General features: G+C 42.6%; 1 long non-coding RNA gene across 1 annotated transcript; it reads left to right on the forward strand.

The window, feature by feature from the left end:
* The first annotated feature begins 1,092 nt into the window (after positions 1 to 1,092).
* On the forward strand, positions 1,093 to 14,085 carry LOC122459073. Its single transcript, XR_006279527.1, has 3 exons — positions 1,093 to 1,258; positions 12,928 to 13,124; positions 13,799 to 14,085. It is a non-coding gene; the product is annotated as an uncharacterized LOC122459073 (long non-coding RNA).
* The last annotated feature ends 7,142 nt before the right edge of the window (positions 14,086 to 21,227 follow it).

Here is a 21,227-nt window from a genome sequence, read left to right on the forward strand (position 1 = left end):
TGTGAAGCTGGAATAGGCGGGATTTATACCTACAACTGTCATAGCCTCGTAGCCTCTGTGGATCTGCCAGAGAGGGGGACAATAACTTGTGGGTTACACTTATAGTTTGCATGTATAGGATTTTTTTGACTAATCAGAAGGGATTCTCTATGTACTTGAGTATTTGCACCAGACAAGCATAATGGGATGGGATGTTACTTGACAGTGCAGGGGGGCGGTGTTCCCAAAACCCCTCATAGGAGCTTGGCATGGAGCCAGTTAAATAAGCCACCCAAAGGATCTGACTGACTTAAAGATTCTTTACCTTCTAGATATGAGAAAATAGAGGACAGCTCTCTAATATTAGATTATAGCCAATGCTCCTTTTTAATGTTGCTTTCATTTCTTTCCAATGCTTGGGAAAACCATGGTGCATGTGAACTTATGATGCTGAGTGAAGCCTGTATCTGTGTTTTAGCAATTGTGTGAGCGTAGATGTTTGTAAGCACAAGTGAGGAGGTGTGCATATATAACACAAAGTGATGGGGAAAAACTCTAATTCTAATTCTGGGAGATAAGAGAGAGAGAGAGAGAGAGAGAGAAAGAGACGTTAGAGGCTCCAGTGGATCCACACCAGTTTAAACCATTTGGAGATCTGAAACCAATGGAGTTGAATTGCATCCGTGAGGATCTGGCACTTTTTTTTATCATTCTCAGTCTGCAGTTGAGCCCAGGGAAGAAGCTGTTGGCTGTGGTTGCTGAGGAGTGCAAGGTATGATAGTGGCACCCTTTCCGTGTGAGCCATCCAGCCAATCCTACCTAAAAGCCTCCCTTTCCTCCTGCTCTCGCTGTCTGGTACCAGGCCTTGTTAGGAACCACCCCGTTGTCTCCTATCAAAGAGAGGATGTTAGCTAAGGCCGGAGTTGGGTGTAAAGCCTCAGAGATAGTGCCACTATCACCTCTTGCTGTGGGTGCGAAGAGGCAGTATCAGGATTGGGAGAGATAAATAGCTGTCCAGTGAGTGACAGTGCAGAGACAGAGCTTGTCTGCCTTGACATACTGATAACACCCTGCCCTGTCTCTCAGGGAGCACCCTGCTAGGCAGAGGTGAAATACAGAAACAGACAGGCTCCACTGGTAAGACTGCTCCCAGCGACAGTGGTTATTTTGGTGTGCAGCTAAAATAGCTTGAAGTCAACAAGGGTTAATTCACTTGTTTCCATTGGCAGGACTGAAGACCGAACACTTGAGCCAGCTGAAAGCAGATGGAGAAAACACGGTAGGAGATAGTGCTGTATGCCCCCACATCCCATTCAGGCCATGGACTAAAGGAGAAATTGCAGTTGGTTTTTTCCAATTCTTCATAAATTAGCACTGTAGGTCCCTGTTAGCAATAGCTCTCTGTGAGTTCTCTGTGAGTTAGAACTGTCCAGCTGACTCTTTAAATCTAGACTGGATGCCTTTCTAGATCAGCTCTAGTTCAACCACATGTTAATGGTCTGCATGCAGGAATTCACTGGGTGAAATGCTATGGCTTGTATAAAGCACTGAAAAAAACCAGGGCATAGGGCAATGAGGCCCATTTCAAGGTAGCATAGCATCACAGAAGCTAAAGGTGGAAAAGTTGGCTTAGCTCATCCAGTGCAACTTAGTCCCTAAGCAACGTTGTTCCCAATCGTACATTTCTACAGCCTGAAGAACCACTCAGCCACACTAGTTTTATGCTATTGATTTCAAGGGAACCCCACAACTATAAATCTAGTAATTATGATGTGGTGAATCAGGCTCCTAGTGTTTTTGTCCAGTCTAGTTTTCAAGATCCTAAATGATGTGTCCTCTATTGCTTTCCCAAGGGAAACTCTCCCATAGCCTTCATGTATCCAGCCTAAATTCTTCTGCTCTTCAACCTAAATGTTCCATGTCTCATCCCATTACTCCCAGTCATATCCATAAGAATCACACTAAATGATCCCTCAACCTCCTTAGTGTTAACATATTTCACATATTTAGAGACTATCACCTTTTCTCTTCTTTCTTGTTTCTTCACCAGGCTATGCTGCAACTTTAGCTTTTTAGGTCTTTCCTTAAGAGCTTCCAGATTTCAATCTTCTCTGAGCATCAATATCTTTACATAGTGCTCAGAACTGAACTCAGTATTTCAGGTGCGTATACAAACGTAGGGGTCATGATCCAACTCAACAATTTTTCTATTAGTGGGTCCTTAGAGAAGTACTGGTACCGCCACAGCTGCATAAAAAGGACATTTAACCCCATGCCTTTGCACATGTGGTCCCAAATATCATGGACCCTTCTACTATTCTAATATCCTGTGACAAATTCATATCTAATTTCCCGTCTACCATCACTCCTACATATCTTTCAGTGTAACAGTTTCTCAGATTTTGAGTTACTTCCTCTCTAGATTCATATATTCCAAGGCCAGAAGGGACCATTTTGGTCACCTAGTCTGACCTCCTCTATAGCACAGGCCAGAGAACTTCCCCAAAATAATTCCTAGAGCAGATCTTTTAGCCAGCCTTGATTTAAAACTTGCCAGGAATGGAGAATCCACCAAGACTTTTGGTAAGTTGTTCCAATGGTTAATTACTCTATTAAAATTTTATTCCTTGTTTCCAGTCTGAATTTTTCTAGCTTCAGCTTCCAGCCATTGCCATTTGTATACCAAGATGTACCAGCTTGCATTCTTCCAGACTGAATTTTATTTTGTTATTTTAGGCCCACATGTCTACTCTCTCTCAGGGTTTGCCTACACTGCCACAGCAAGTCTGAGAGCCCAGGTCTACAGACTCAGACACGTGCTACGGTGCTAAAAATAGATATATAGACATTCCGGCTTGGGCTGGAGCTCAGGCTGTCAAGCCGAGGGTAAGGGGCTGGCTTCAGGTTTAACATCACAGAGCAAACCTGAGTCTCTAGACCCTGCCTCTAAAACTCACTGCAGCTTTGCAGTGTAGACGTACCCTACGAGTCTGCCAGAAGTCAATGGGAGCTTTTCCACTGACTTCAAGGGGTTTTGTATCAGCCCTTTAGTCTCTTTGTATTATATTATAATTATGGCGAGTGCTTGCAGTTTTCTCTATTCAATGTCACCTCAAAATGTCATTAACATGTTGTATACTTCATGTTCATTAATGAAGATATTAAATCTCAATGGAGCTAAGGTTGAGCCATGTAATATCCCAACGGATCCATTGCTATTAGAGTCAGGTAGGAAATGTTTTCCCCATCCTGCAAGAATTTTCAAGATTTTGAAAAAATTTTCCCTCCCAAATCAGGATGAAAAGTCAAGTCTCAAATGTTGCAAATCAAAAATTCCAACAAAAAGCCCCATCAAACTTCAAATGTTTCAAATTTGAAATGTTTAATTTTGATCATTTAAACACATTTTGTTCAGATTTGACTTTTTAAACTTTGTTTTATTATAAATTTACTTAAATTTCAAAATAAAAAGACATTTTGAACTGAAAAACAGAACTTTTTTGTTGGACAAATGTCAAAATGGGTCAAAATGTTTATTTTTCCCCCCCAAATGGGAAATTCATCAAAACCTCCCCTTTCCTGTGAACAGTTTCAGATTTTCCAAAACAACATTTTCTTACAAAAGAGGTTTTGTTGAAAAATTCTGGACCAGCTCGAATCTCGATGTGTTTCGTTTTTTTTTTTTTTTTGCTCTTTTAGCCGGTCTGCAGTGTACCTGACCACAGTCCAATCTAATCCCAGATGAATTAAACTTTCAGGCAAGATTTCATGAAACAATAATAAAATCCTTTGTCAAATCCAATTTCATTACATTTACTGTATTCTGGTCATCAAGCCATACTGTAATTCTAATAAAACAATTACGTTTCTTTGGAAAGATACAGGACGTGAGCCTCAGCTGGTATAAATCCATTATGTCAATTGACACCGTCTAAGGATCTAGCCCTTTGTTTTTCTCTTAAGGGTCTCCACATTATTTGCTGGAGTAATGGTCCTGCAGATACCAAGTCTCTCCTGTTAGTGTTCTGGTTTGAACCTCTGTGTATGATGAGACCTGATATTATGCAGAAATTCTTGCATAGTTAAATATTTGAAGGCCTTGAGACATATGCAAAGACAGTGGTTCACTGAATTTTCCACTGGGTGAATCCTTTCAAAAGAGAAAGGTCTTCTCTCCAGTGACCACCCCAATCCCCCACTTCTTCACTTTCAACAAGTTTTTGTGGACCAGCGCAAAGTGTTCTATGAATATGAATCATCTGTGCACCAGAGTGACACCAACTGGAAATAGGACTAGTCCGAATCTTTAACACAAAGATATTTTTCACTGAAAACCATCAATATTAGTGACATTTTCTGTTTTGTATGACATTTCCTGCAACACTGTTATCGATTTTTGTCAACATTTTACTGTTTCTAGAATGATTTTCAAAGTCACTATTAACCGTTTTTGTTTACCAAAAGCCCAGCTTTCTGTAAGAAAATGTCATTTTCAGTAGCAACCCCTCCCATCCCCCTGCCCCATCATGATTTCAAGAACAAAATGGCTAAAAATATTATATTACAGTTTTGGTTTAAAAAAAAAAAACCCACAATGTGAAAATGTCATCACAAATGGGAAAAGGGTCCCACTGGACACTGCAAAGTGAAAACAACTTTGGCCATTTGAAATTATCCATCAAATTGTTTTCCCACTTTTCAGTCATTTGATCGGATCGGACCAAATTCTGTTCTCTCATTGACTCCAGTGGTGACGACTGGTATGAGAAAGGCAAGGCCCTCATGCTGTGACACTTAAGAGATAGATTGCATCTGCACATTTGGTCAATATGTTAAATTTAATTACAGATATAAACACATTGAAATCCATGAAATTAGATGGGGTGGGGGGTGAATTTGGCCTGGTGTATATTTTTCTGCTAGAGAAATGCAGCCTGTATATTTGCAAGTATAAAAATATGTTTTAAAGCTCAAACGCAGTGTAGCATAAAGGTTGGCTTCCTAAGGAATTTTCTGTGTTTTTTGGCAGCCAACAGCACCAAGGTTAACCTGATCTTTACCACATAATTTCAATCCAGAGAATGTGATTATAAAACTTTCCCAGCCATGCAGCTCTTTAACCCAAACTCACAATACTGAAGAATGGATGGATTCCATTTTCTGTGTGTATGTGTGTGATGAATTCGATGGAAGGGAGGCCTTTAGAATCCCCATCATACATCTTTCTTTTCCACAAGTGAATTAGCAGTAGGATAACCAATAGCCAAAATAACTGGATTCATAAGAGCTGCCTTGGATTAATTAGAGCTCAATATGTACCTCATAGACCCACCACAGACTTAAGATTGAAAAAAAAAAAAAACCCGTCAGCGATACCCTCCTCTTTTATGCCATTTTGTGGTGCTCAAAACTTATTTACGCGATATCATAATTTTGAAAAATAAAATCAATGTTTGTGGGGAACAAAATATAGCAATGGATTATTTAAATATAGCCACATATTGCTCCCTCTGGTTTTAAGATTTGGAATGGAAGCCATAAAAACAAAGACATTCAGAAAATCATTCCACCCTACCTCACTTGGGACTTGATCCAGTGCCCACTGAAGTCATTGGGAATATTTCCATTGATTGCAGTGGGCACTGGATCAGGCTTTAGGACATGCCTAGATATTTACTTCATACGGTTTGAAAGATTATCTAGGGAGCCTACGCTGTATTCCCTAGTGCTCGACAGAGGATGAAACGACAGCGTTATCTTTGAATCTCCTTGCTTTTCTGAGGTTAAAACCAAAGCCTAAACACTACTTCCATTGTGTTGGAGCTTAATTTCGAGGGATGGAGAATTCAGTTGAAGTGCGATCAGAAAGACCACCCTGAGTCTTCATCCACAACTTCAGCCAAATTGATTTTGAGGTTCTAAATAAAATAAGTGTAGTTAGTTTTAACGTCCAATTCCCCCCCCCCCTTCTCTACATGAGAGGGATAAAATAAATAAATTAATTAATTAAATAAAAGGACGGGGACTAGATCAGATCTGAACAGCCTAGCTCTCAATCTATTAGTATCTAATTTCGCACCAACATTCTTCTCACTTCACTTCTTTTTACTTCCTTTTCCTCAAATCTGGAGTGAAGGGTGGTGCCCTTAAAAGACTCAACATTTATGTTGCCACCACATCTGGCTTTTAGAACAGTATTTGTGGAATTTCCAAGAATAGCTAATAAGGCAATAAAGGACAAAACCATTGTAGGATGAATGCTGGTTCTTATTGCACCACTGAAGTGAATGGGAATGTTGATATTGACTTCAGTGTATGGACAATCAAACATTTACCTGAGGCAGTAGAACTGGCTGAATAGTGGGAAGTTGGGAAAATTGCTCAACAATATATGTTGAATGATGGGAAAAAGTCTCAGACAATTATTTGATAAATACGACCCAGTCAGCTAGAGAGTTGGTCAAATAATGCAATTATTCACAAATAAGCATTATTTCACAAATGAAAAATATACCAGTGTTCACAATGTCTATTACTGGCAACCAATGATTCAATCAGCTTTAATATGCAGTCATTTATCACCGCCCAGGTTATTATACTTGAGAAATCATATGTTGATGTCAATATCTTGGAAATTTAAACTTTGGGTTTTAGTTGTTTTATCAATAATTTTTATTTTTTTCCCCAAATTAAGAAGCTTCAAAATTGTCAAAATGTTTCATTTTGACATTTTTTAAATGAAAAATGCCAATGTTGAGATTCGGTTTTGAAATTTAAGATAACTATACTTTATTTAAAAAAAATATTGAAGGAAAATGTTTTGATTGACCCAAACTCACTTTTTCTTTTTTTTCTTTTTCTTTTTTACTTCTTCCTTTTCTTTCTTTCTTTTTTTTTTTTTTTTTTGTGGGGAGAGATTGTTGCTTTGCAACAGGTTTTGAGCTTGTGAATTTTTTTGTCACATTTGGGACATAATTTGTTGGGGAATAGTCAACATGTTTTTTGTAAAGGGAAATCGTACCTCACCTATCTACTAGAATTCTTTGAGGGGTATCAACAAGCATGTGGACAAGGGGGATCCAGTGGATATAGTATATTTATATTTTCAGAAAGCTTTTGATACAGTCCCTCACCAAAGGCTCTTAAGCAGGGTAAGATCCATGGGATAAAAGGGAAGGTCCTCTCATGGATTGGTAACTGATAGGAAAAGATAGGAAACTAGGGGTAGGAATAAATGGTTGGTTTTCACAAGGGAGAAAGGTAAATAGTTGTGTCCCCCAGGGACCTGTACTGGGACAAGTCCTCTTTAACATATTCATAAATGATCTGGAAAAAGGGGTAAACAGTGAGGTGGCAAAATTTGCAGATGATACAAAACTACTCAAGATAGTTAAGTCCAAGGCAGACTGTGAAGAGCTACAAAAGGATCTCTCAAAACTGGGTGACTGGGCAACAAAATGTTGATAAATGCAAAATAATGCACACTGGAAAACATAATCCCAACTATACATATACAACGATAGGGTCTAAATTAGCTGTTACCACTTAAGAAAGATCTTGGAGTCGTTGTGAATAATTCTCTGAAAACATCCAATCAATGTGCAGTGGCCGTCAAAAAAGCGAACAGAATGTTGGGAATCATTAAGAAAGAGATCGATAATAGGACAGAAAAGATCATATTGCCTCTATGTAAATCCATAGTACGCCCACATCTTGAATACTCCGTCCAAATGCATCCGATGAAGTGAGCTGTAGCTCACGGAAGCTTATGCTCTAATAAATTTGTTAGTCTCTAAGGTGCCACAAGTACTCCTTTTCTTCATGCAGATGTGGTCGCCCCATCTCAGAAAAGATCTACTGGACTTGGAAAAGGTTCAGAAAAGGGCAACAAAAATGATGAGAGGTATGGAACGGCTGCCATATGAGGAGAGATTAATAGAATCATAGAATAGAATCATAGAATATCAGGGTTGGAAGGGACCCCAGAAGGTCATCTAGTCCAACCCCCTGCTCAAAGCAGGACCAAGTCCCAGTTAAATCATCCCAGCCAGGGCTTTGTCAAGCCTGACCTTAAAAACCTCTAAGGAAGGAGATTCTACCACCTCCCTAGGTAACGCATTCCAGTGTTTCACCACCCTCTTAGTGAAAAAGTTTTTCCTAATATCCAATCTAAACCTCCCCCATTGCAACTTGAGACCATTACTCCTCGTTCTCTCATCTGCTACCATTGAGAACAGTCTAGAGCCATCCTCTTTGAAACCCCCTTTCAGGTAGTAAGACTAAGGTAATAAGGTAAGGTTATTAAGGTAATAAGACTAGGACTTTTCAGCTTGGAAAAGAGACGACTAAGGGGGGATATGATAGAGATCTATGAAATCATGGCTGGTGTGGAGAAAGTAAATATGGAAGTGTTATTTACTCCTCCTCATAACACAAGAACTAGGGACCACCAAATGAAATTAATAGGCAGCAGGTTTAAAACTGACAAAAGGAAATATTTTTTCACACAACGCAGAATCAACCTGTGGAACTTCTGGCCAGAGGATGTTGTCAAGGCCAAGACTGTAACAAGGGTCAAAAAAGAACTAGATAAAATCATGGAAGATAGGTCCATGAATGCTATTAGCCAGGATGGTCAGGGATGGTGTCCCTAGCCTCTGTTTGCCAGAAGCTGGGACTGAGCAACAGAGGATGGATCACTTGATGACAGGTGTCTGTTCATTCCCTCTGGAGCACCTGGCATTGGCCACTGTCGGAAGACAGGATGCTGGGCTAGATGGACCTTTGGGCTGACCCTGTAGGGCTGTTCTTATGTTCTTATGACAGGACGAGATTTCAAAATCTCAGAAATTTTCACAGGTCAGAAAAAAACAGTTCCCACTCAGCTTTAACTGTTATTTTGTAAGATAGTGGTAAGATACCTACCAAGAATTGTATAGGAATATAAGAAGTACTTGTGGCACTTTAGAGACTAACAAATTTATTTGAGCATAAGCTTTTGTGAGCTACAGCTCACTTCATCGGATGCATGCAGTGGAAAATAGAGTAGGGAGATTTTAAATACACAAAGAACAGGAAACAATGGGTGTTACCATACACACTGTAAGGAGAGTGATCAGGTAAGGTGAGCTATTACCAGCAGAAGAGAAAGAAACAAAAACCTTTTGTAGTGATAATCAAGATGGGCCATTTCCAGCAGTTGACAAGTGTGAAGAACAGTGGGGTGGGGGGCGGAATAAACATGGGGACATAGTTTTACTTTGTGTAATGACACATCCACTCCCAGTCTTTATTCAAGCATAATTTAATGGTGTCCAGTTTGCAAATTAATTCCAATTCAGCAGTCTCTTGCTGGAGTCTGTTTTTGAAGGTTTTTTGTTGTAATATTGTGACTTTTAGGTCTGTAATCGAGTGACCAGAGAGATTGAAGTGTTCTCCGACTGGTTTTTGAATGTTATAATATAGGAATATAAATATACCTAATATACATCTGGCACTCTCTCTCTCTGTAACTAATATGAAATGTGTTTATATATTGTATATCCCCCAGTGGTGTGAATCATTGTAACATACTTCCATTTCTTTTCACGCTTAAGTTACTGATATGTACTCTCAATCTTAACTCCAGCCCAATGTTGAGGTTGTTATGGATTTTGTTGTTGCTTTTGTTGTTGTGTGTCTGGGAATATAGATATGCAGAAACATACTGTAAATCAAATACTAGATAATAAATGTAATATAAAACTCTCCAAGCGTCAAATCTGCAGCTGGGAATGTTTCTTGGCTTGCTAGTCAGATGTCCCCATGTACCCTGATCTGACATTTCAGTTAGCATCCAGAATTTCTTTCCATCTCTCTATTTCAGGGCAGTACAAAACAGGGGGCTCTGGGAAGTCACTTACCCTCTGGATCTGAAAAACTGGGCCCAAGGGGCTCCTATTTGTATTGTCCTAATATTTTTTAAAAAAGAAAAAGAAATTAACACATAGAAATTCTGATTATCTTTCTGATACGGTAGAGAGTAAAGATATATACTCCGAATCCTCCCCATTCACTACAACCTCTTAAACGAGCGTGCACATTTAAAATAACAAGTACCTTCTCAAAAGAACCTTATCTCTGCCCCTCCCTTTCCAACATTTGGTGCAAGAACTAGCATATATATCCCCATGGGGAAATCTGATACACCATAAAAAATCACTCACCAAAAACAACTAAAGCACTGAGTTCTCTGAGCAAATATATAGCACGTATGGGGAAGCCCAGCACCGGGCAAATGAAGTCTATTCATCCAAGGAAAGCATGTCTAGGAAATATAAGAACAGGGAAACTTGGGAGCCTGATTTTCAAAGCAGAAGAATGAGGACAACAACCCAAATTTGCCTGTTTCCTGTGATCTGTCTCCAAAGACTGCACCCCACGAACAGGCTTGGATTGTGAACCTCAAACTCTTGTCATATTTAAGCTAGTTTCAGGGAACTGTGGTTCCTTAGGAGGCTTCTAATGAGATGAGCCTCTGACTTGGAAGAAAGAAAGGATGCTCCCATCGTTAGGGTGTTCACCTGGGCCTTGGAAGACTGATCTTCAATTGCCTGCTTTGCCACAGACTTCCAGTGTGACATTGGGGGTGTCACTTAGAAGTCACTGCAATCCACAGAACTCTGACTTGGCTGCTGCCTAGTCCTGCAGGCCCCAAAATTCACTTGACACCTAAGTTTTTGCAGTAAAAGTTCTCTGGGTGCCCAAGTTTCTGCTTGTGGGCGCGTGCACGGTGGCTTCCATCGAGGCCTCTGGAGGTCTGGGTCCAGCCTAAGACCAAGAGCTTTCCAGGAACTGAAAGAAGAAAGGTCCTCTGCCTAACTCATGCATGGGGCCCAATCAGGGAGGCGAGGGGAGGGAGCAGCAGTAGCAGGAGGAGTTCCTTGTAACCTTCAGCCCCCTGATTACAGTATTCACTTGGTAGGTGGGAATCCAGCAGTTCAAGTCCCGCCTCTGTCTGGCCAGAAGGGATTTGAATAGGGATCTGCCGCCCTCAGGGGAGTGCTTGAACCAGATTCTCACTCTCTCAGGCTCCTTTAATATTTAATTAAAGTGGAACAACTTCAACAACAGAGATTGAGGGAGACTCGCATCAGAATGCCCCTAGGTCAATGGTTAGAGCACTCTACTGAGGTGGTAGATCCCAGTTTATCAAATAGAGGGGATATTGAACACCGCTCTCCCATGACCTGGCTGAGTGCTCTAACCATGAGGCTAATGATTACTGGGGAGCTCCTTCTCCCCCAGCCACTTGGTGTGGAATTAGGTGGCCCCTAAGCATGCCTGCCTGATCAGGCCATGTATGAGAGTTAGGCCGAGGAACATCTATCTCTCCCCAGTTTGTGGATCACAAGCAGAAATCGGCAACTCCCTGCAGCCTTTCTTTAAGAGAGGGGTAGGGCTTAGGACACAACTGTCCCGTCAGCATGGTCCACTGGTTAGCTTAGGCAGCTCCCCGCCAAGTATACTGGTTTTTGAGGATCACATTCTAGGTCACCTATCTATTTAGCTTAACAAAGAGAAAGAGTGAGGCATAACATCATCCAGTGTCTGGAAATTGAAATTAGATAAATTCAGAGTAATTTTTTATTAATGAAAATGAAAATAAGCCTAAATCCTCTGGGGGATCTGGGCGGTAGTTTCTTTGTGCCTCAGTTCCCTATCTCTAAAATGGGAATAATAGCACTTCCCTACCATACAGGGGACGCTGTGAGGATAAAAAGATTGTGAAGTGCTCTGGTACTATGGAGATGGGCGGCATATGAATACATAAGATCGATATAGCCCTAGGCCCAAGTAAAAGCAGCCCAGGCTAGTGTTCAATAGCCAAAGAGGACAGGAGAGTTGCCCTAAGAGGAAGATTTGACCTTTGGTGAAACTACGAATAAGGAGGGTCGTGATGAATGTCTAAAACTATCTGAAGGATGCAAACGCTAATGGGGCGAATTGTTTCATGAAGTACAAAGGGGCAAAACTACGACATGGGATGAATTTAAAAAAGGAAAATTCTAGCTAAATATCAGGAAAATCTTTCTGACACGGAGATCCATTAGACTGTCAAATAGTCCCCCCAGGGAAGTAGCCTAGATTCATTGGGCTAGATGATAAGCTGTGTTATATAACTATCTCTGACCAAAACTGGACAAAGCAATGGGAAATATATTTTAGGGCACAATTCTACATTGGCAGATAGGTGACCAAACAGGGCTTTTCCATCTCTAACATCTGTGTTGTTGATGTGCTCACCCTAGACTTGGATTGAAGAACCTTTCATATGATTATGAAAGAGTCGTCATTAGCACATAGCAGGACTAAATGCAATTCACTCAACATAATATTATCCATCAATAACCCCAACAAAAAAAGTTCCACACCCAGTACAGACAGCCAAGAGTTTATCTGATGAAAGCTAAGCTTATAACGTGCATTAAGGCAGGGGTCTCAAACTCAAATCACCAGGAGGGCCACATGAGGACTTGTATGTTGGCCCGAGGGCCTCTGCCCCTGCCCCCCACTCCACCCCTGCTCCTGCCCGCAGGGTGCAGCAGCAGGGGCTCAGGGCAGGGAGTTGGGGTGCAGGAGGAAGTGCAGGGTGTGGCAGGGGGTTGGGGTAGAGGCAGGGGGCTCAGGACAGGAAGTTGGGGTGCGGGGTGCAGGAGCGGTTCGGATTCCGGCCCGGCGCTGCTTACCTTGATGCGGCCCGGGGCTGTAGTTTGCCCACCCCTGGCCTGGAGGTAGGCTGGGGACATGGCACGCTGGGGAAGGGACGGGGTGGGGGGCTGTGGGGAGCTTGGCAGTCCGCGTGTTTGAGACCCCTGCATTAAGGTATTTGTGGGAAGTTTGGATCCCGGGGTATTTTGATACAGTATATGTGCCCTTCAGTTCCTTCATTACGCATTCTCCCTGCAGGTTTATTCATTGCCAGAGGCCATTGTCTTACATTTGTGACATCATAGTCCATTGCCATAGTAACAGTGATGATGTCACATAAAGAGAATTAGCACTATTAATCCAAATAAGCACAAGAAGAGATGAATAATGAGAGCAAGGCCTGATTTAGACACTAATTACTAGGACATTTTTTGGACAAGAAGAATACTTGAAAGGTAAATGGAGCTTATATTTAAATATTATGTTTTCATTACACTTGGTTGGCGAAAAGTTCATATTTGAGTAATAAAATTATAAGTGCTGGAGTGAGAACATCTGCAGGCTCATGAAATCTTTTTTCCATGTAAATGAGCCAAAAATTATGGTTTTATTTTTAATGCTGATGGATAGGAGCGTATGAGCGAGGACACTTTAATACAGCGGGGCCCATTAGTGTCCCAGCAACTGAGGTTCAGTGTCAGATATGCTGCTATCCTAAAGGGGTAGCACACTACGTCCTTCAGGGCGTTCCGTATTTCACATTCAGACAACCTGCCACACACAACCATTGGCTTCAGAGGGAATGCTATTACATTCTGCTTTTTCAGGACTCAGCCCCACTGCTGCTGAACTGGATGGGAATAATCCGCTTTACCAATGGGTGTTGTTGAAGCCAGTAGCAATAACTCACCTTGACTACACCCCTTTTTTCCTCTTTGGCCTATTGTCTGCTTTCAGTTACCCAGCATAAATCCAGAGGAACCGTTAGCTTCCGTGGGGTTACTCTGGATTTATAGCCAAGTAGCAAAGAACAAGAATTTAGCCCTTTGCCTCTTTCTTATTCCTATGTGTTTCTGATATGAAGGTCTGAAAGCCTGTGGACCACTCTAATTGAAGCTTATTTCTATAGGGCATATACACTATTTCACTGGCTATGGTCCCCTGTTTCATTATGGACTGACTTCTCCTGCTGCTGGAAGGAAGTGGTCATTGTCCTTAACAGGCTTCTACAGGAAGGGAAAAAAATCACCTGCTGGTCTGGAGGTTGTAACTCTCCCTTGCTAGTCTAAACACGGCTTTTGTACCGGTACAGCTGTGTTGATTAGAGGTATGATTTTTTTAAATAGTCATACTGGTTCAACACCAAGTGTGGATGCAGTTATACTGTTGTAAAGCTGCCTTTTATATACTGGTGTAATTTACTCCCTTTCCCATATGGTATACCACTGTATGCATTTTCATACCAGCCTAACTACATCCACTCTAGATGTAGTTAATTTAGGATTAAAATGACAACTCTTGTTTGCAGACCAATTATAATTGTCAAAACCCCACAAAATCTGAGGCAGAGGATTTTGGTCTAGTTCAAAACCCATGCACACAGGTTCTCTTCACTTGTGATTGTTTTCTTTCCCTCCCTTTCTTCTTCTTTTTCCCTCTCCCATTATTGTGTTTTTTTTCTCCAGTTTTATATAGAGCTAGTCAAAGTTTTTTTCAATGCATTTTGGGGGGTCAAAAATGGAATTTTGTCAAATGAAATTTCCAGGAAAATGTTGTTTTCAATTAAAATATTCGTGTTTTTATGTTTTGGTTTTTTACAAAAACTAGGGAAAAAATCATTTCCCAACCAACTTTAAGCTTTCAAGGCAGCTTATGCTTTTTAGCTACAAGGACTTTTCAGACCAGTTTTGCACAGTACTATAGACAGTACCCAGTCAGCCACTCGCTGTGCTATCAGAAGCTTTAGGGATGCTACAATGAAGTTGCCTCATCATTCTATTTCCCTTCCCACAGAAAGACAACACCTACAACATCTCTGGCATGGCTCAATTTCCAGCTATCCTAAGAGCTCCTTCTGAGTTCCCTTGCTGGAGGAGTGTCTGCTCTGAAGCAGGAAGGCTTTCCACTCCTATGCTGGGCTGGCAACGTGCAGTGTCAAATATTACATGCAGGAAATGGAAGCCATGTTTCCAGGATCTTGTAAAGGTTACAAGGATGTTCTCAGGCAACCAGACCCTTCACCAGCTCTTCGGATCTTTGGCAGGTGGCAAATGACACATGTTAGCTCTAGTCTTGGAATTCTGCCAGTAGGATCTCATGTGAGGGTACAATCCCTCTTCCTCTTCTTGGCCTTGATCTAAAGCCCAGAGGAGGAAATAATAGAGTCCTACTAACTTCAGTGGCCTTGATCCCTGCAGGAAGCAGTGCTTACCCTGTGAAGTCTGACTTTGTGACTGTCATTCTAAATTCCCACACTTAGGAACTGTTTGTCCATTGAACAGGATGTCTATGAATCATGGTTCCTGGGTTCTATTCCCCACCCTGCCACTGTGGGACTTTGAACAGCATTTCTCCGTGCCTCAGTGTCCCCATCTGAAAAATGGCTCAGATGTGAGTACTGACCTCACACGCATATGGGAAGACTTACTAGACACCATGGAGACTGGCATGCTAAAGGGAATCAATTAGAAAGCTAGCTAGCTAAATCAAATCATAATTACCCATAGCACAGGGGCACCCGGAGGACCCATTCGGCGAGGTGCTGTACATATTAAAGAGACAGTCATTGCCTTGAAGAGCTTACAATCTAAATAGACAAGACAAAAAGGAAGCAGGTGGGAAGAACTGAGGGTCAGAGAAATTAAGGGCAAGATTTCAAGGTATTTAGGGACCTAAAGATGCAGTTAGGTGCGTAACTTCCATTGATCTAAGCAGGTTAGGCACCTAATTCCCATTGATTTCAATGGGAGTTAGGGACTTAACTTTTTAAGGTGCTTTTAAAAACCCCACTAGGCACCTGGCTGCATCTTTAAGCAGCTAAATACCTTTAAAATTCTGGCCCTAAGTGACTTGTCTACTTACATACAGGCACGACCATCCAGCCATTATTCCACACACACACTCATGGGCAAGAAGCATCAAAAAAACCAGGAACAACCTAAAGAACTCATGCAATCCCTGCCAGATTCCACTGCAACTTGTGTTTTATGGAGGGCATCCTGCCTCTAATTCTGGGGATGCAATGGACCTTCCATAGCGGGTGACTTACTACAGGCATGCACCACCATGGTCTCCACCTAACACCTTCTCATTCATCACAGTCCATCCCTCATTTCTCACTGCCTTTGCATGTGCATCATGTCTGTAGATCAAATTATGAAACAATGATTGCTGCTTGAAATCCAGGATTGGTGAAGCATACAAATTTTTAGTTAAAATACTGACAGGTTTCATAGTAGCAGCCATGTTAGTCTGTATTCGCAAAAAGAAAAGGAGTACTTGTGGCACCTTAGAGACTAACAAATTTATTAGAGCATAAGCTTTCGTGAGCTACAGCTCACTTCATCCGATGAAGTGAGCTGTAGCTCACGAAAGCTTATGCTCTAATAAATTTGTTAGTCTCTAAGGTGCCACAAGTACTCCTTTTCTTTTTAGTTAAAATACTGTGATTCTCATTCTGATCTTGTAATTAGCATAGGGCTAGATGGTCATAAAAGTCCCATCAAGCCTTAAAAACCATGAATTTCAGTCCACAGTATGGAAACAATTTATCTTCCTTTTGCTATACACATAACCCCTCACAGACATGTCTATAAATTTGTAACATCTCCAGTTCATGCAGTCCCTAATATTAAACTACAGTGCAGATAATTATCTCCAGAGTACTTTACAAATATTACCAAATCCTCATAATACCCCATATGCAGTAAGTAAATATTATCCATGTATGGGGAAACTGAGGCACGAGGCGGCTATTTGAATCTCCCACTATCAAGTAGGAAATCTGTGTCAGAACCAATATTGAACTGATATAGGCTGATTCCAATTACAAGGTCTTAATCACAAAGCCATCCTTTTTCTCATAAGTCTGGACCTATACCTTCAAGCTTCATCTCTTCTCCATCAGTGTTTTCCTTTCCACTTGGGTAAATATGCTCTTCCACTTAAGTTACCTTTCTTTGGCTGACATTGTTTTTGCTCTTTTATTCCTCCTGGTCTCAGGGGGTATGTCTACACTGCAGTATAAGTCCAGGGTTCAAACTCAGGCTCAAGGTTAACCCCGCCCCCCACTTCTGTGTACACATTGCACTAACCCAGGGCTCAGACTCAGGATCCGAGGACCCTATGAGGTGGTGGGTCCATGTCTGAATCAAGCTGGGACTCAGGATTCAAGCCCTATTGCTTTGCAGTGTAGATACAGTCCAACTGGACTTGTCCTGTGGGAGTCAGTCAAAAATATCCCATAATCCCATGGGCCAACTTTCTTTGTCTTCTGGGCTGTGTGGTGGACAGTCAAGTTTTCCCACACTGCACCGCAAACAAAGGGCTAGAGCAGCCACATTTTGGGAGGGCACTAGGAAGTCTGGGATGTGGGCAATTGGACTCAGGCCCACATAATGCAGTGTGGATGCTGGAGCCACAAGTTGGAACTCAACAATTCCTAACCTGGGGTTACAAATGAGTGTAGACACAAGTCCTAGGTTAACAAACCCAGAGTCTGCTAACTTTAGTTCTATTAACCCTGGGCTTACATTGCAGTGTAGACAGTCCCCGAGAGTCAAAAAATAGCCCATTGGAGGGGGAACTTTTACATGCTAATGAATGAGGGGCATTTTGGGCTCTAGGGGATTGATCTAGCTCCGAATAAAGTCAATGGGATGCACTTTAGCAGAGCTGGATCAGGCACTAAGCTGGTGGGCATAGTGCTGGAAATAACAGAAACACTTTCTATGCCTATCTGGCTGGAGCTGGAGTGTACATGTGGAAAGTGCATGGCTAAGAGGCATTCGTGTGCCTCGCTTAACATTCTAGTCATTCAGCATGGATCTGTTAATGACAGTCCTTGTCGAGAAAAGTAGGACAAATTGGCGAGCATGTCTGCCAGCTCAGACTATTAATTTTACAAAGGACAAAACATGCGCACCTGGAATACAAAACAGACCCAGATGAATAAAAGAGAGCAACAAAAATGCTCAATTACCAAGAAATGGAAAGCTAAGAAATGAAGTTATCAGATGTTCCCACTCCATGTGTTACAGATACTCGTCCCAAGAGCCCATGGCTAAGGGTACTGTACCTTTGGCTTTCTCATCAACTCTTCCCAGTTTCCAGGCAGTTGGAAGGTGATTCATAGCAGATGAAACTGGAGAAAAGGTCATACTATTGTTAGGGCAGTCACCACGAGGTGGTGATGTACCACATAGTCTTCTAAGTTCCTTTTCTTAGCGCACAAGCAAATGTTCAGTCTTGGGAGAACATGCTGCTAGTTGTTAGTTTTTGTTATGCAAGATTCTCCCTTGCAGAGAGAAATGTGTGAGCAAGTGGAGTTTGCTCTGTGCCTTGGGTGGAGCCCTTTCTTGAGCAGAGTTGCATCTTGGGAACTAGGCATTGTTGTTGGGCTGAGATTCCAGGAAGAAGAGATTGCCCTGCATGCTGTTGGCAACAACCTTTGTTCTAGGAATGGTGTATATGTAAATAAAACAAGTTACACCTATAATACCCAAGCTGCCCATTACTGATTTCTCCTCCATTCAGAAGCCGACCTGCAAAACCCTGGAATTCTGTTACTGCTCAATAGAGAGATTGCACTGGTGATAGAAGAAGGGTCAGCATTACCAAAGCTACATCTCTAGTCATTTAGGGCCCACTGAATCAAATCCCACTGAAGTCAATAGGAATGTTTCCATTAACTTCAATGGGCTTTGGATCGCAGCCTTTATACTGTACTTGTCAACATTGTATCTGAGCACCTTACAACCTCACCTAGCTCTTATACAGTTATAGTAAATGCTTAAACATGCTTTGATATAGTTCTCTTCATTTTCAAAGTAATTGACGAGTAGTAACTAATTTATCTTCACAGTGCTGTGCGAAATAGACAGGTAAGCATTACCAACTCCTTTATACCAATGGAGAAACTGAGACAGAAAAGTTGGGTCTTGTCCAATTTAGCATGTAAATCCCCCCTGAAGACCCACCTCTACCATCCACCGGGCAGATAATTCTTGCTTAAAATCATTGCATACACATAGATAGACACAGATATACATAGAGATACAATTTTTTTCTGCATTTGCTTAATTAATGAATGTCTGCAATTGTTGTATGCAGTGTTGTTATAGCCGTGTTGGTCCCAGGATATTGGAGAGACAAGGTGAGTGAGGTCATAGCTCTCATTGGATCAACTTCTGTTGGTGAGCGAGACCAGCTTTTGAGCTTATCCAGTGCTCTTCCTCAGGAGCTTGAAAATTCATCTCTCTCACCAACAGAAGTTGGTCCAATCAGAGATATGACCTCAGCCACGTTGTCTCTCTCATGTCTGCAAGGCACTTTGGGCAGTGCCTTGAAAAGTGCCATATACATGCCAAGTGTTATTATTGATATTAATAATAACAGTAGAACTCCAACAGCAAAGACATTCATAGGCTGTAGGCACTAGAGACCTTTGCATCAAGCTTTCTTGACTAGCAACACTGAAGTGATGTAGTTACACGCTATGAAAAATGTGGGCTCTCCAGTATTTCCCTTCCTCAGCAGGGGAATTCCATTGCAGTTATGTCTTGCTAGGTTGGTGCTAAAACTGAGGTCATCGGTGTGATTCAACGGTTACGAATTTTGAAGCACGAAGCAGGGCTCTCAAAGGTTAAACCTACATCAGGCAGTGGCCTACAGCAGCTCAAAAAAACCACACTCTGCTCAGCCTTGTGTGCCACCCCAGTGGCCAGCCCTCAGTGTAGTAGAACCAGGGCTGAGCAAAGGAATGATGCAATGAGCGAGCAGGCAGTCGTAGGTACGCGAATGTGTTTCAACCACAGCGTGACGTTTGCCTTTGGGTCAGTGCAGCTCTCAGCTGCTTCTAAGGCCAGATCCGAAACTGACTGACCTCAGCAGAAAGACTCCGATTGACTTCGGTGAGCTTTGGATCAGTCCCCTAATGCTGAAATGGTTGAAATTAATATTTAGAACTGTGTGAAACTCACGGTTTAGGTTTGCAGAGGTTCCCACTCAGTCTGTCTTTGGGTCAGGAACTGTCTCTTACTATTTACCTGTACAGTGCTTAGCAGAATGGGGTTCTGATCTAAGTTGAGGCAAATAATAAATAATAATACCCCATGCAAATATTTTCTTTGGTTTCAGGTTTTGTCTCTGCACCTCTTCGCCCCTGAATTTATTTTCTTTTGAGTTTCAGATTTGAATGAGCACAACACTGCAATGTGAAACTCATGAGCAGGGCTGGTAGGGGAATCCCAGAGGTGAAAGCAAGCCAGTATGTTACGCTGTGCCGGACCAGACTGGCTTCCCCGGGCTGGCGATTTAAAGGGCCCGGGCTCCCCGCAGCGGCCGGAGCCCCAGGCCCTTTAAATCGCCTCCCGAGCCCCACTGGGGTAGCGGCAGCAGGGCTCTGGCGGTGATTTAAAGGGCTGTAGCCGCTGCGGGGAGCCCCGGGCCCTTTAAAGCACCGCCTGAGACCTGTTGCCGGAGCCCCAGGGTAGCGGTGGCAGGGCTCCGCCGGCGATTTAAAGGGCCCGGAGCTCTGTTGCAGTAGCGGCGGCTGGAGCCCTGGGCCCTTTAAATCGCCCCTGAGCCCTGGGGCTCCCAGCCGCCTCTGCAGCTGGTAGCTCTGGGGGTGATTTAAAGGCCCTGGGGCTCCCAGACACAGCAGGAGCCCCGGGGCCTTTAAATCTCGATTTACAGGCCCCGCCTCTTCCGGTTGAGGCCACACCCCCGCTTAGGACTCCAGCGTACCGGTAAGTCCTTTAAGTTACTTTCACCCCTGGGGAATCCTGGCCCTCCCTCTCCATTGGGTGCCAGCCCAGGGACCCTGAGTTAAGCAGGCAAGGACTGTCTATCAGACCCATCCCTTGCTTCTTTCCTGAGGTTCTTCCTGCCTCAGTCTGTCTGCAGGCCTTTCCCACCGCCCCTTCCTAGGCCCAATGTGTACCTGATTCTTCACAAGATCCACAGCCTCTCAGTGCTCACTCTTCTTTCAGGGCAGGGCCTTGCAAGGTGCCCTCCTGGATTCCTCTAGCAAAACTCACATGAAGATACAAACTCAAACCAGTTCTGCCCAACCTGGGCTTGAACTTTTGTCTCTCTTTTTCACTGAGTCTGAGCAGGTCTTTTCCCAAGAGAGGGAACTCCCAGTCTTCTGGGTCTCTCCCTTCCCAGCTGAGCCCTGTCTCTCTGTAGGCCTTCCTGACTCTTTCCCAGCTGTGTCCATTAATTCCAATTAAACCGCTCAGTCAGGATCAGCTGGGGGATGGTTGCTATGTCCCACATGAAACTGAGCCCCATTCCTCGTAAAGGGCCAGACCAACTATGACAAATTCCCTTCTAAA

Source organism: Dermochelys coriacea, chromosome 2 (genome assembly GCF_009764565.3).
Source record: "Dermochelys coriacea isolate rDerCor1 chromosome 2, rDerCor1.pri.v4, whole genome shotgun sequence".
In the NCBI taxonomy this organism is placed as follows: Eukaryota; Metazoa; Chordata; order Testudines; family Dermochelyidae; genus Dermochelys; species Dermochelys coriacea.